This window comes from Triticum aestivum, chromosome 7D (genome assembly GCF_018294505.1).
Source record: "Triticum aestivum cultivar Chinese Spring chromosome 7D, IWGSC CS RefSeq v2.1, whole genome shotgun sequence".
Taxonomy (NCBI): Eukaryota; Viridiplantae; Streptophyta; class Magnoliopsida; order Poales; family Poaceae; genus Triticum; species Triticum aestivum.
Genome location: NC_057814.1, coordinates 63,824,133 through 63,835,745, shown reverse-complemented (window position 1 = coordinate 63,835,745; position 11,613 = coordinate 63,824,133). Strand labels below are relative to the sequence as shown.

Genomic DNA, 11,613 nt, shown 5'->3' with positions numbered 1-11,613 from the left:
TTTCAGAATTTTAAATATTATCCCCATTTTTTGAAAAATGTTTGGGTTTTTCAAAAAATAATTGAACATCTAAAAAATGTTACAAATTAAAATTATTGTTTTAGTGATATGTTCAAAATTTAAAATAATATTTGCATTAAAGACACATTTCTAAATTTCTTCTATATGTTTAAAACATTTTCCTGTTTCCAAAAATTGTTCACAACTTAAAAAAACGTATTTCTATAAAACGTTCATGTTTTAAGAAATGTTTGTGAATTTCAACAAATGTTCCATTCAAATTTTTGTTTGTCTTTTTAAAAATGCGTGTAATTTGGAAAATTGTTCATGTTGCCATGTATACTTGGCATTTCATAGTTATCGGTTTTTGAAAAGTTCAAAAAAAATTGAATCTGGCGTTGCATTATATCCTTTTATATTTATGCTGACCATTGGTTAGCAGAACACGTTTGTTTGAGTGGCTAGCAACATGTGGTCGGGTCTTTGAGTTCGTGAGGTCGATCACTCCCATACTGGGCATCGAGTTAAGTCGGCTTGTTCAGAATAAGGGACACCATAAGTTATTGACAGTGGTAGCTTCCATGTGCCAATAAAAAAGAATATGCTGGTAATTATAATTGAAACAAATTATGGGCACGCGCCAATAAAAAAGAATATACTGGTTTGGTCCTAATTAAAGGGTGCCATGTTGAACTAGAGAATACAGATATGTGGGGGTCTTGATCCATTTTTATATTGAGCTAGAGGCATATAATTTTATTATCCCGTTGTATAGATCATAAATTCATAGGCAACTAGTAGTAAAGCATGGTAACCTTTTTTACTACACAAGCCTAGTCACAAAGTCTATGGTAAGATCACATGTGAAATGTAGTAACACATGTTAACCTATTTACTATACGTTCCCAGGGAATCAATCGATAGTAAACTTGTAGTAAAACTAGTAATCTCTTTACTACAGATGCACATTTGTACTACAGATGTCTGGTCATGAAGTTTGCCGTAACACCCCATGAAACATTTAGTAAAGCATGTTACCACCTTACTACACATTCCTGGGAAAATAATCGGAAGTATAACATGTAGTACAATTAGTAATCTCTTTACTATACCCACAAAAACTGTAATATGTTTACTATAGATGCATGGAAATTGTTAATAAAATCTCAGATAGCATGTAGTAAATACGTGACCTCTGTAGTAAAATTGATTTCAAAGTAATCATAATGTTACATGTACGCACGGTGAGCAAATTATAACCAAGATCTAATTGTTGAAAATATGTAATTGTTGATCAATTTTACCACATGCTAGAGCGATAGTAACAACAGTGTGATATATAGTAATTTACTAGTCAATTTTACTAGTTGAAGGGACTTGTGGGTCTGGATAGTAAAAGTCATTGTCACACATGGTAATGTACTAGAGTCTTTTACCATCAGGTGGAACTTTGGTTGGGACGTGGTCACTTCTGTAATTAGCGAGTTCGAGCGTGGTTTGAATGGCCGGAGCGCAGAATAAGTTATAATGCGCTCGGGCTTAGTTTAGCGTGCCTATATATATATATATACTCTAATAAAGCGGCCAATGCATTTGGTCGTACGTCGTTAGCCATTTTGCAGAAAAGTCCTTCTCTTTTCGGGAATTCAACCCGCGGCGCCCTTCTTATCATGACGTTCCTTTCCACCACGGCGGGGCGGCGCCCTTCACGGCGGCGACAGCTCCGAGTGGGCTCGCGGGAGACGGCGCTGGGCTTGGGAGATGCGGCCGCGAGGGCGCCGCATCAGTTCGCGGCAGCGAGGCGGGGATGCGGCGCTGCGCTCCCGGGATGCAGCAGCGAGGCCTCGAGGCAGCGCTGCGCTCGGGCGCCGCATCAAGCGGCAGCAGCGAGGCGGGAGGCGCACACGGAGATGAAGGAGGAGAAAATGGAGAGTCGGCCGGGGCGAGGAGTTCGCCGGCGTTGAAGCCACGGACCACGGCGCTGCAAGCTTGCAGGGGGCGGTGGCCATGGCGGGGAGGCGACGCTGAGCTCGGGCGCCGCATGCCTCCTCTGCCGCTCCTTCTTTCTTTCTTCCCCAACTCCTCTCTTGCACGGCGTCGTCTTGCCGCCCACGCAGCGAAGAGATCGAGGAAGAGGCGGGAGTCGTGTCAATCGATCTGTCGCACGAGGATGCGACACTCCCTGTTCCATCTAGATCAACGGGCGCAGAGGGAGGTGGAAGAAGAGCCACGACCTCCGAGCAGGAGGCTGTCACCTAGCACGCATCTGACTGCGGCTATTTTATCCATGAGCTGGAGGATAAGGTATTCACCTCTAAAATCACACTTCTGTTTTCCCCGTTTCCATCTGAAATATGGATTACCAATATACTAGTCTCACTTGGATTTGCACATGAAAGTAGTATAAATACTTGCACCGAACTGTATGATTTGTTGAGCCAAGTGTTGAGTCTGATATGGCATCTTTATGCTTTCAGAGAAGTGCACCTCTAAAATTCAGAGTTTTGAACCCAAAGAGACGCATCTAGACAATGGTTGCATGAGTGGTTCCAGTGTCATATACGCCAACATGGTAAGCATGTCTTGTCTGATTCTAAGTTAGTTGTAGAAGTATTCCATGCTACTATTTGTTGACCAGAATTTGCCACCAGGTTGGAGATTTGGGATCGGATGCTGCGCCAAGAACGAGGGACCAAAGTGCTGAACTAACAGCAGGGGCAGAATGATTCTTCAGGTACCAACATAGCCGTCGACTAGAGAATTAAGTTAACTGTTTGCTTTACTTGAAGCTCCAAATTGTAGTTATTTTATTCATTCACTAATTTGGTATAATCCTAATCGAGGAGGATTATCACTGTATGATATAAGATTCTGACGTTGAGCAATGATAAAAATCTGACATTGAATGGTTCTTTTCGGAAGTACAGTTGTAAGATCTATGATTCTAGCTTGGACCTTTAACTGGACAGTACTAATTGGACATATAATTGATGGTTTATGCACAACAAGATATTTTGTTGTCTTTTGTTCTTCAATCAGATTCATCTAGCCCTTTTTTGATTTTCTAATTGTTTTACCCTTTACCTCTGAAACTTAGAAATCGGAGAAAGGTTATTGGCATATCCCCGTCACTGACAAAGATTAGCTAGAGAGGAAGAGGACCAGAATGTTTTTCTATTATTGGGGACATACATAATACATATATATAAATTTGGACTCATTTATAACAGAGATATCTTGCCAAAAATATTAACTCTCTCCAGCAGTGGGCACTGTCAAGGTAATAACAGGAATTTGCTGAACCTAATTGAATGAAAGCGGGATGGTATCCGATTGAGAACCTTCTCTAACTAAATGGGCTTACGAACAATCAACATCAAATAGTTCCAAATTAACAGATGTTGTTTTATGAAAATACTGATTTAAGAATTTGATGAATCTATAATTCTCTACATAATCACTTAGTGTTTTGTTTGATCATTAGGTTATCCTAGACCACTTGGGGACAATATCATCAATTTCTTGCATACTGCAATGCAAGTTCAAAAAGCCAGTTTCTTATTATCTCTGTGTTCACCTAACTGCCAAGAATCATAAAAGGATGCACCTAATGAGGTAGACTCCGGTCTATGCAATTTTTGAAGTGTACATATGGTGTAACTGATTAACAAAACATTGTTCAACCTTCTATGAGTCCACCTAGGGAGCTGCACAGATTTGGAACAACTTCCAGAACAGGCATCCAAGAATTTTGGTTTGGTACCACTAAGCTGCCAGAGCAAGATAGCTGGGATGTGTGTCCCAAGGGCAATGGTAAACCACAAATTGGCTGATCTTTGATGGGAAGCATCAGACAATGCCAATGTCCAGTAGTAAGATTTGATTGTGCAGGTGATCAAGCCAAGATAAGTGTGCGTACATCCCCTTTTAGTCCAAATTAAGAAAAATATGATTTCTGCTATGATAGTTTCCACAATAGTTTGGCCCTTGAGACACTTCCACTGTATGCATGTGTGTTCCTTTTTTTCCAGAGATATGCATGTCTATTGATAATTATTGGAATTGGTTCGACAAACTGTGTATATGTGACAAATTTACTAATATACTGACCCAGCCTGATAATATGACTAATCCATACAGTCGATATGCGCCAATGCTCAAATTTGAAAAATGAAGGATTCAACTTTTTTTGAATTATTATGGGTGAAGTCGCGAGTATGCCCATCAATCGTAAAAGTATATAGTTTGACTTAGTTGTAGGTTCTGTAGTAGTCTTGCCTTGGCTCTGCTGCCTCTCCTCTCTGGTCCTTGCTGGCTGTGGCTGTCCCATCTCTCCTAGAGCTGCTGCTGCTGCTGCTGCACTTCTCTGCTCCTTGGTTCTGTCTTGTCTGATTCTAAGTTAGTTGTAGAAGTATTCCATGCTACTATTTGTTGACCAAAATTCGCTACCAGGTTGGAGATTTGGGATCGGATGCTGCGGCAAGAACGAGGGACCAAGGTGCTGAACTAACAGCAGGGGCAGAATGATTCTTCAAGTACCAACATAGCCGTCGACTAGAGAATTAAGTTAACTGTTTGCTTTACTTGAAGCTCCAAATTGTAGTTATTTTATTCATTCAGTAATTTGGTATAATACTAATCTAGGAGGATTATCACTGTATGATATGAGACTCTGACGTTTAGCAATGATAAAAACCTGACATTGAATGGTTCTTTTCGGAAGTACAGTTGTAAGATCTATGATTCTAGCTTGGACCTTTAACTGGACAGTACTAATTGGACATATAATTGATGATTTATGCACAACAAGATATTCTGTTGTCTTTTGTTCTTCAATCAGATTCATCTAGCCCTTTGTTGACTTTCTAATTGTTTCACCCTTTACCTCTGAAACTTAGAAATCGGAGAAAGGTTATTGGCATATCCCCGTCACTGACGAAGATTTGCTAGAGAGGAAGAGGACAAGAATGTTTTTTCTATTATTGGGGACATACATAATACATATAGATAAATTTGGACTCATTTATAACAGAGATTTCTTGCCAAAAATATTAACTCTCTCCAGCAGTGGGCACTGTCAAGGTAATAACAGTAATTTGCTGAGCCTAATTGCATGAAAGCGGGATGGTATCCGATTGAGAACCTTCTCTAACTAAATGGGCTTACGAACAATCAACATCAAATAGTTCCAAATTAATAGATGTTGTTTTATGAAAATACTAATTTAAGAATTTGATGAATCTATAATTCTCTACATAATCACTTAGTGTTTTGTTTGATCATCAGGTTATCCTAGACCACTTGGGGACAATATCATCCATTTCTTGCATACTGCAATGCAAGTTCAAAAAGCCAGTTTCTTATTATCTCTGTGTTCACCTAACTGCCAAGAATCATAAAAGGATGCACCTAATGAGGTAGACTCCGTTCTATGCATTTTTTGAAGTTTACGTATGGTGTAACTGATTAACAAAACATTGTTCAACCTTCTATGAGTCCACCTAGGGAGCTGCACAGATTTGGAACAACTTCCAGAACAGGCATCCAAGAATTTTGGTTTGGTACCACTAAGCTGCCAGAGCAAGATAGCTGGGATGTGAGTCCCTAGGGCAATGGTAAATCACAAATTGGCTGGTCTTTGATGGGAAGCATCAGGCAATGCCAATGTCCAGTAGTAAGATTTGATTGTGCAGGTGATCAAGCCAAGATAAGTGTGCGTACATCCCCTTTTAGTCCAAATTAATAAAAATATGATTTCTGCTATGATAGTTTCCACAATAGTTTGGCCCTTGAGACACTTCCACTGTATGCATGTGTGTTCCTTTTTTTCCAGAGATATGCATGTCTATTGATCATTATTGGAACTGGTTCGACAAATTGTGTATATGTGACAAATTTACTAATATACTGACCCAGCCTGATAATATGACTAATCCATTGATACGTCCATTTTGCATCATGCTTTTATATCGATATTTATTGCATTATGGGCTGTTATTACACATTATCTCACAATACTTATGCCTTTTTTTTCTTATTTTATAAGGTTTACATGAAGAGGGAGAATGCCGGCAGTTGGAATTCTGGGCTGGAAAAGGAGCAAATATTAGAGACCTATTCGGCACAACTCCAAAAGTCCTGAAACTCCACGAAAGTCAGTTTTGGAATATATTAAAAATATTGGGTGAAGAAAGCACCAGAGGGGGGCCACCCACTGTCCACGAGGGTGGAGGGCGCGCCCCTTGCCTCGTGGGCCACCTGGAAGCCCCCCGATGCCCATCTTCTGGTATAAGGTGTCTTTTGCCCTGGAAAAAATAAGAAGGAAGCTTTCGGGATGAAGCGCCGCCGTCTCGATGCGGATCCTTGGCAGAATCAATCTAGGGCTCTGGCGGAGCTGTTCTGCCGGGGAAACATCCCTCCGGGAGGGGGAAATTGTCACCATCGATCCTCTCATCAGAAGGGGGTCAATCTCCATCAACATCTTCACCAGTACCATCTCCTCTCAAACCCTAGTTCATCTCTTGTATCCGATCTTTGTCTCAAAACCTCAGATTGGTACCTGTGGGTTGCTAGTAGTGTTGATTACTCCTTGTAGTTGATGCTAGTTGGTTTATTCGGTGGAAGATCATATGTTCAGATCCTTTATGCATATTAATACCCCTATGATTATGAACATGAATATGATTTGTGAGTAGTTACGTTTGTTCCTGAGGACATGGGAGAAGTCTTGTTATAAGTAGTCATGTGCATCTGGTATTCGTTCGATATTTTGATGAGATGTATGTTGTCTTTCCTCTAATGGTGTTATGTGAACGTTGACTACATGACACTTCACCATTATTTGGGCTTAGGGGAAGGCATTGGGAAGTAATAAGTAGATGATGGGTTGCTAGAGTGACAGAAGCTTAAACCCTAGTTTATGCGTTGCTTCGTAAGGGGCTGATTTGGATCCATATGTTTCATGCTATGGTTAGGTTTACCTTAATTCTTCTTTCGTAGTTGCGGATGCTTGCGAGAGGGGTTAATCATAAGTGGGATGCTTGTCCAAGGAACGGCAGTACCCAAGCACCGGTCCACCCACATATCAAATTATCAAAGTAACGAACGCGAATCATATGAGCATGATGAAAACTAGCTTGACGATAATTCCCATGTGTCCTCGGGAGCGCTTTCCTTTATATAAGAGTTTGTCCAGGCTTGTCCTTTGCTACAAAAAGGATTGGGCCACCTTGCTGCACCTTGTTTACTTTTGTTACTTGTTATCCGTTACGAATTACCTAATCACAAAACTATCTGTTACCGATAATTTCAGTGCTTGCAGAGAATACCTTAGTGAAAACCGCTTGTCATTTCCTTCTGCTCCTCGTTGGGTTCGACACTCTTACTTTTCGAAAGGACTAAGATAGATCCCCTATACTTGTGGGTCATCAAGACTCTTTTCTGGCGCCGTTGCCGGGGAGTGAAGCGCCTTTGGTAGTGGAATTTGGTAAGGAAAAATTTATATAGTGTGCTGAAATTTACTGTCACTTGTTACTATGGAAAATAATCCTTTGAGGGGCTTGTTCGGGGTATCTTCACCCCGACCAGTAGAGCAAAGAGTTGCTCCTCAACCTACTGAACCTACTGAAAATGTTTACTTTGAAATTCCTTCGGGTATGATAGAGAAACTGCTAGCTAATCCTTTTACAGGAGATGGAACATTACATCCCGATATGCACCTAATCTATGTGGATGAAGTTTGTGGATTATTTAAGCTTGCAGGTATGCCCGAGGATGTTATCAAGAAGAAGGTCTTCCCTTTATCTTTGAAGGGAAAGGCATTGACATGGTTTAGGCTATGTGATGATATTGGATCATGGAACTACAACCGATTGAAATTGGAATTTCATCAGAAGTTTTATCCTATGCATCTGGTTCATCGTGATCGTAATTATATATATAATTTTTGGCCTCGCGAAGGAGAAAGTATCGCTCAAGCTTGGGGGAGGCTTAAGTCAATGTTATATTCATGCCCCAATCATGAGCTCTCAAGAGAAATTATTATTCAAAAATTTATGCTCGGCTTTCTCTCAATAATCGCTCCATGCTCGATACTTCTTGTACTGGTTCTTTTATGATGAAGACTATTGAATTCAGATGGGATTTATTGGAAAGAATTAAACGCAACTCTGAAGATTGGGAACTCGACGAAGGTAAGGAGTCAGGTATAACACCTAAGTTTGATTGTGTTAAATCTTTTATGGATACCGATGCTTTTCGTGAATTTAGCACTAAATATGGACTTGACTCTGAGATAGTAGCTTCTTTCTGTGAATCATTTGCTACTCATGTTGATCTCCCTAAGGAGAAGTGGTTTAAATATCATCCTCCCATTGAAGTAAAAGTAGTTGAACCTATTAAAGTTGAAGAAAAGACTATCACTTATAATGTTGATCCTATTGTTCCTACCGCTTATATTGAGAAACCACCTTTCCCTGTTAGAATAAAGGATCATGCTAAAGCTTCAACTGTGGTTCGTAAGAGTAATGCTAGAACATCTACACCCTCTGAGCAAATTAAAGTTGAACCTAGTATTGCTATGGTTAAGGATCTCTTAGTCGATAATATTGATGGGCATGTTATTTACTTCTGTAATGAAGCTGCTAGAATTGCTAGACCCGATACTAAAATAAACATAGACCTGTTGTTGGCATGCCTGTTGTTTCTGTTAAAATAGGAGATCATTGTTATCATGGCTTATGTGATATGGGTGCTAGTGCGAGTGCAATACCTCATTCCTTATACAAAGAAATTATGCATGATATTGCACCTGCTGAGATAGAAGATATTGATGTTACAATTAAGCTTGCCAATAGAGATACTATTTCACCAATTGGGATTGTTAGAGATGTTGAAGTCTTGTGTGGGAAAGTTAAATATCCTACTGATTTTCTTGTTCTTGGTTCCCCACAAGATGACTTTTGTCCCATTATATTTGGTAGACCCTTCTTGAATACTGTTAATGCTAGGATAGATTGCGAAAAGGATATTGTTACTGTTGGTTTAGGGGATATGTCTCATGATTTTAATTTTGCTAAATTTCGTAGACAACCCCATGATAAAGAATTGCCTAGTAAAGATGAAATTATTGGTCTTGCTTCTATTGCCGTGCCTCCTAATGATCCTTTAGAACAATATTTGCTAGACCATGAAAATGATATGTTTATGAATGAAAGAAGGGAAATAGATGAAGTATTCTTTAAACAGGGACCTATTTTGAAACACAACTTGCCTGTTGAAATTCTAGGGGATCCTCCTCCACCCAAGGGTGATCCCGTGTTTGAGCTTAAACCATTACCTGATACTCTTAAATATGCTTATCTTGATGAAAAGAAGATATATCCTGTTATTATTAGTGCTAACCTTTCAGAGCAGGAAGAAGAGAAATTATTGAAAACTCTGAAGAAGCACCGTGCTGCTATTGGATATACTCTTGATGATCTTAAGGGCATTAGTCCCACTCTATGCCAGCACAAAATAAAATTGGAGAAAGACGCTAAACCGGTTGTTGATCACCAACGACGGTTAAATCCTAAGATGAAAGAAGTGGTAAGAAATGAAATACTAAAGCTTCTGGAGGCAGGTATAATTTATCCTGTTGCTGATAGTCAGTGGGTAAGTCCTGTCCATTGTGTCCCTAAGAAGGGAGGTATTACTGTTGTTCCTAATGATAAAGATGAATTGATCCCACAAAGAATTGTTACAGGTTATAGAATGGTAATTGATTTCCGCAAATTAAATAAAGCTACTAGAAAAGATCATTACCCTTTACCTTTTATTGATCAAATGCTAGAAAGATTATCCAAACATACACATTTTTGCTTTCTAGATGGTTATTCTGGTTTCTCTCAAATACCTGTGTCAAAAGAGGATCAGGATAAGACCACTTTTACTTGCCCTTTCGGTACCTTTGCTTATAGACGTATGCCTTTTGGTTTATGTAATGCACCTGCTACCTTCCAAAGATGTATGACTACTATATTCTCTGACTTTTGTGAAAAGATTGTTGAGGTTTTCATGGATGATTTCTCCGTGTATGGAACTTCTTTTGATGATTGCTTAAGCAACCTTGATCGAGTTTTGCAGAGATGTGAAGAAACTAATCTTGTCTTGAATTGGGAGAAGTGCCACTTTATGGTTAATGAAGGTATTGTCTTGGGGCATAAAATTTCTGAAAGAGGTATTGAAGTTGATAAAGCTAAAGTTGATGCTATTGAAAAGATGTCGTGTCCTAAGGACATCAAAGGTATAAGAAGTTTCCTTGGTCATGCCGGTTTTTATAGGAGGTTCATTAAAGACTTCTCAAAAATTTCTAGGCCTCTGACTAATCTCTTACAAAAAGATGTTCCTTTTGTCTTTGATGATGATTGTGTAGAAGCATTTGAAATACTTAAGAAAGCCTTGATTTCTGCACCTATTGTTCAGCCACCTGATTGGAATTTACCCTTTGAAATTATGTGTGATGCTAGTGATTATGCTGTAGGTGCTGTTCTAGGACAAAGAGTTGATAAGAAATTAAATGTTATCCAATATGCTAGTAAAACTCTAGACAGTGCCCAGAGAAATTATGCTACTACTGAAAAAGAATTTTTAGCAGTTGTATTTGCTTGTGATAAGTTCAGACCTTATATTGTTGATTCTAAAGTAACTGTTCACACTGATCATGCTGCTATTAAATATCTTATGGAAAAGAAAGATGCTAAACCTAGACTTATTAGATGGGTTCTCTTGCTACAAGAATTTGATTTGCATATTATTGATAGAAAGGGAGCTGAGAACCCCGTTGCAGACAACTTGTCTAGGTTAGAGAATGTTCTTGATGACCCACTACCTATTGATGATAGCTTTCCTGATGAACAATTAGCTGTCATAAATGCTTCTCGTACTGCTCCATGGTATGCTGATTATGCTAATTACATTGTTGCTAAATTTATACCACCTAGTTTCACATACCAGCAAAAGAAAAAGTTTTTCTATGATTTAAGACATTACTTCTGGGATGACCCACACCTTTATAAAGAAGGAGTAGATGGTGTTATTAGACGTTGTGTACCTGAGCATGAACAGGAACAGATCCTACGCAAGTGTCACTCCGAGGCTTATGGAGGACACCACGCTGGAGATAGAACTGCACATAAGGTATTGCAATCCGGTTTTTATTGGCCTACTCTTTTCAAAGATGCCCGTAAGTTTGTCTTGTCTTGTGATGAATGTCAAAGAATTGGTAATATTAGTAGACGTCAAGAAATGCCTATGAACTATTCACTTGTTATTGAACCATTTGATGTTTGGGGCTTTGATTATATGGGACCGTTTCCTTCCTCTAATGGGTATACACATATTTTAGTTGCTGTTGATTACGTTACTAAGTGGGTAGAAGCTATTCCAACTAGTAGTGCTGATCATAACACCTCTATTAAGATGCTTAAAGAAGTTATTTTTCCGAGGTTTGGAGTCCCTAGATACTTAATGACTGATGGTGGTTCACATTTTATTCATGGTGCTTTTCGTAAAATGCTTGCTAAGTATGATGTTAATCATAGAATTGCATCTCCATACCACCCACTGTCTAGT

General features: G+C 39.2%; 1 long non-coding RNA gene across 6 annotated transcripts; it reads left to right on the top strand.

Annotated features, from left to right (window-relative positions):
- The first annotated feature begins 1,608 nt into the window (after positions 1–1,608).
- LOC123169003 (uncharacterized) lies at positions 1,609–6,137 on the top strand. 6 transcript variants are annotated; one of them, XR_006484598.1, is made up of 7 exons: positions 1,609–2,304; positions 2,478–2,572; positions 2,652–2,734; positions 3,485–3,615; positions 3,704–3,911; positions 4,453–5,417; positions 5,506–6,137. It is a non-coding gene; the product is annotated as an uncharacterized lncRNA (long non-coding RNA). The 6 variants fall into 6 exon arrangements; XR_006484601.1 differs by having other exon boundaries at positions 3,695–3,911; XR_006484602.1 differs by having other exon boundaries at positions 3,485–3,911; positions 4,453–4,566; positions 5,287–5,417.
- Positions 6,138–11,613: the final 5,476 nt, after the last annotated feature.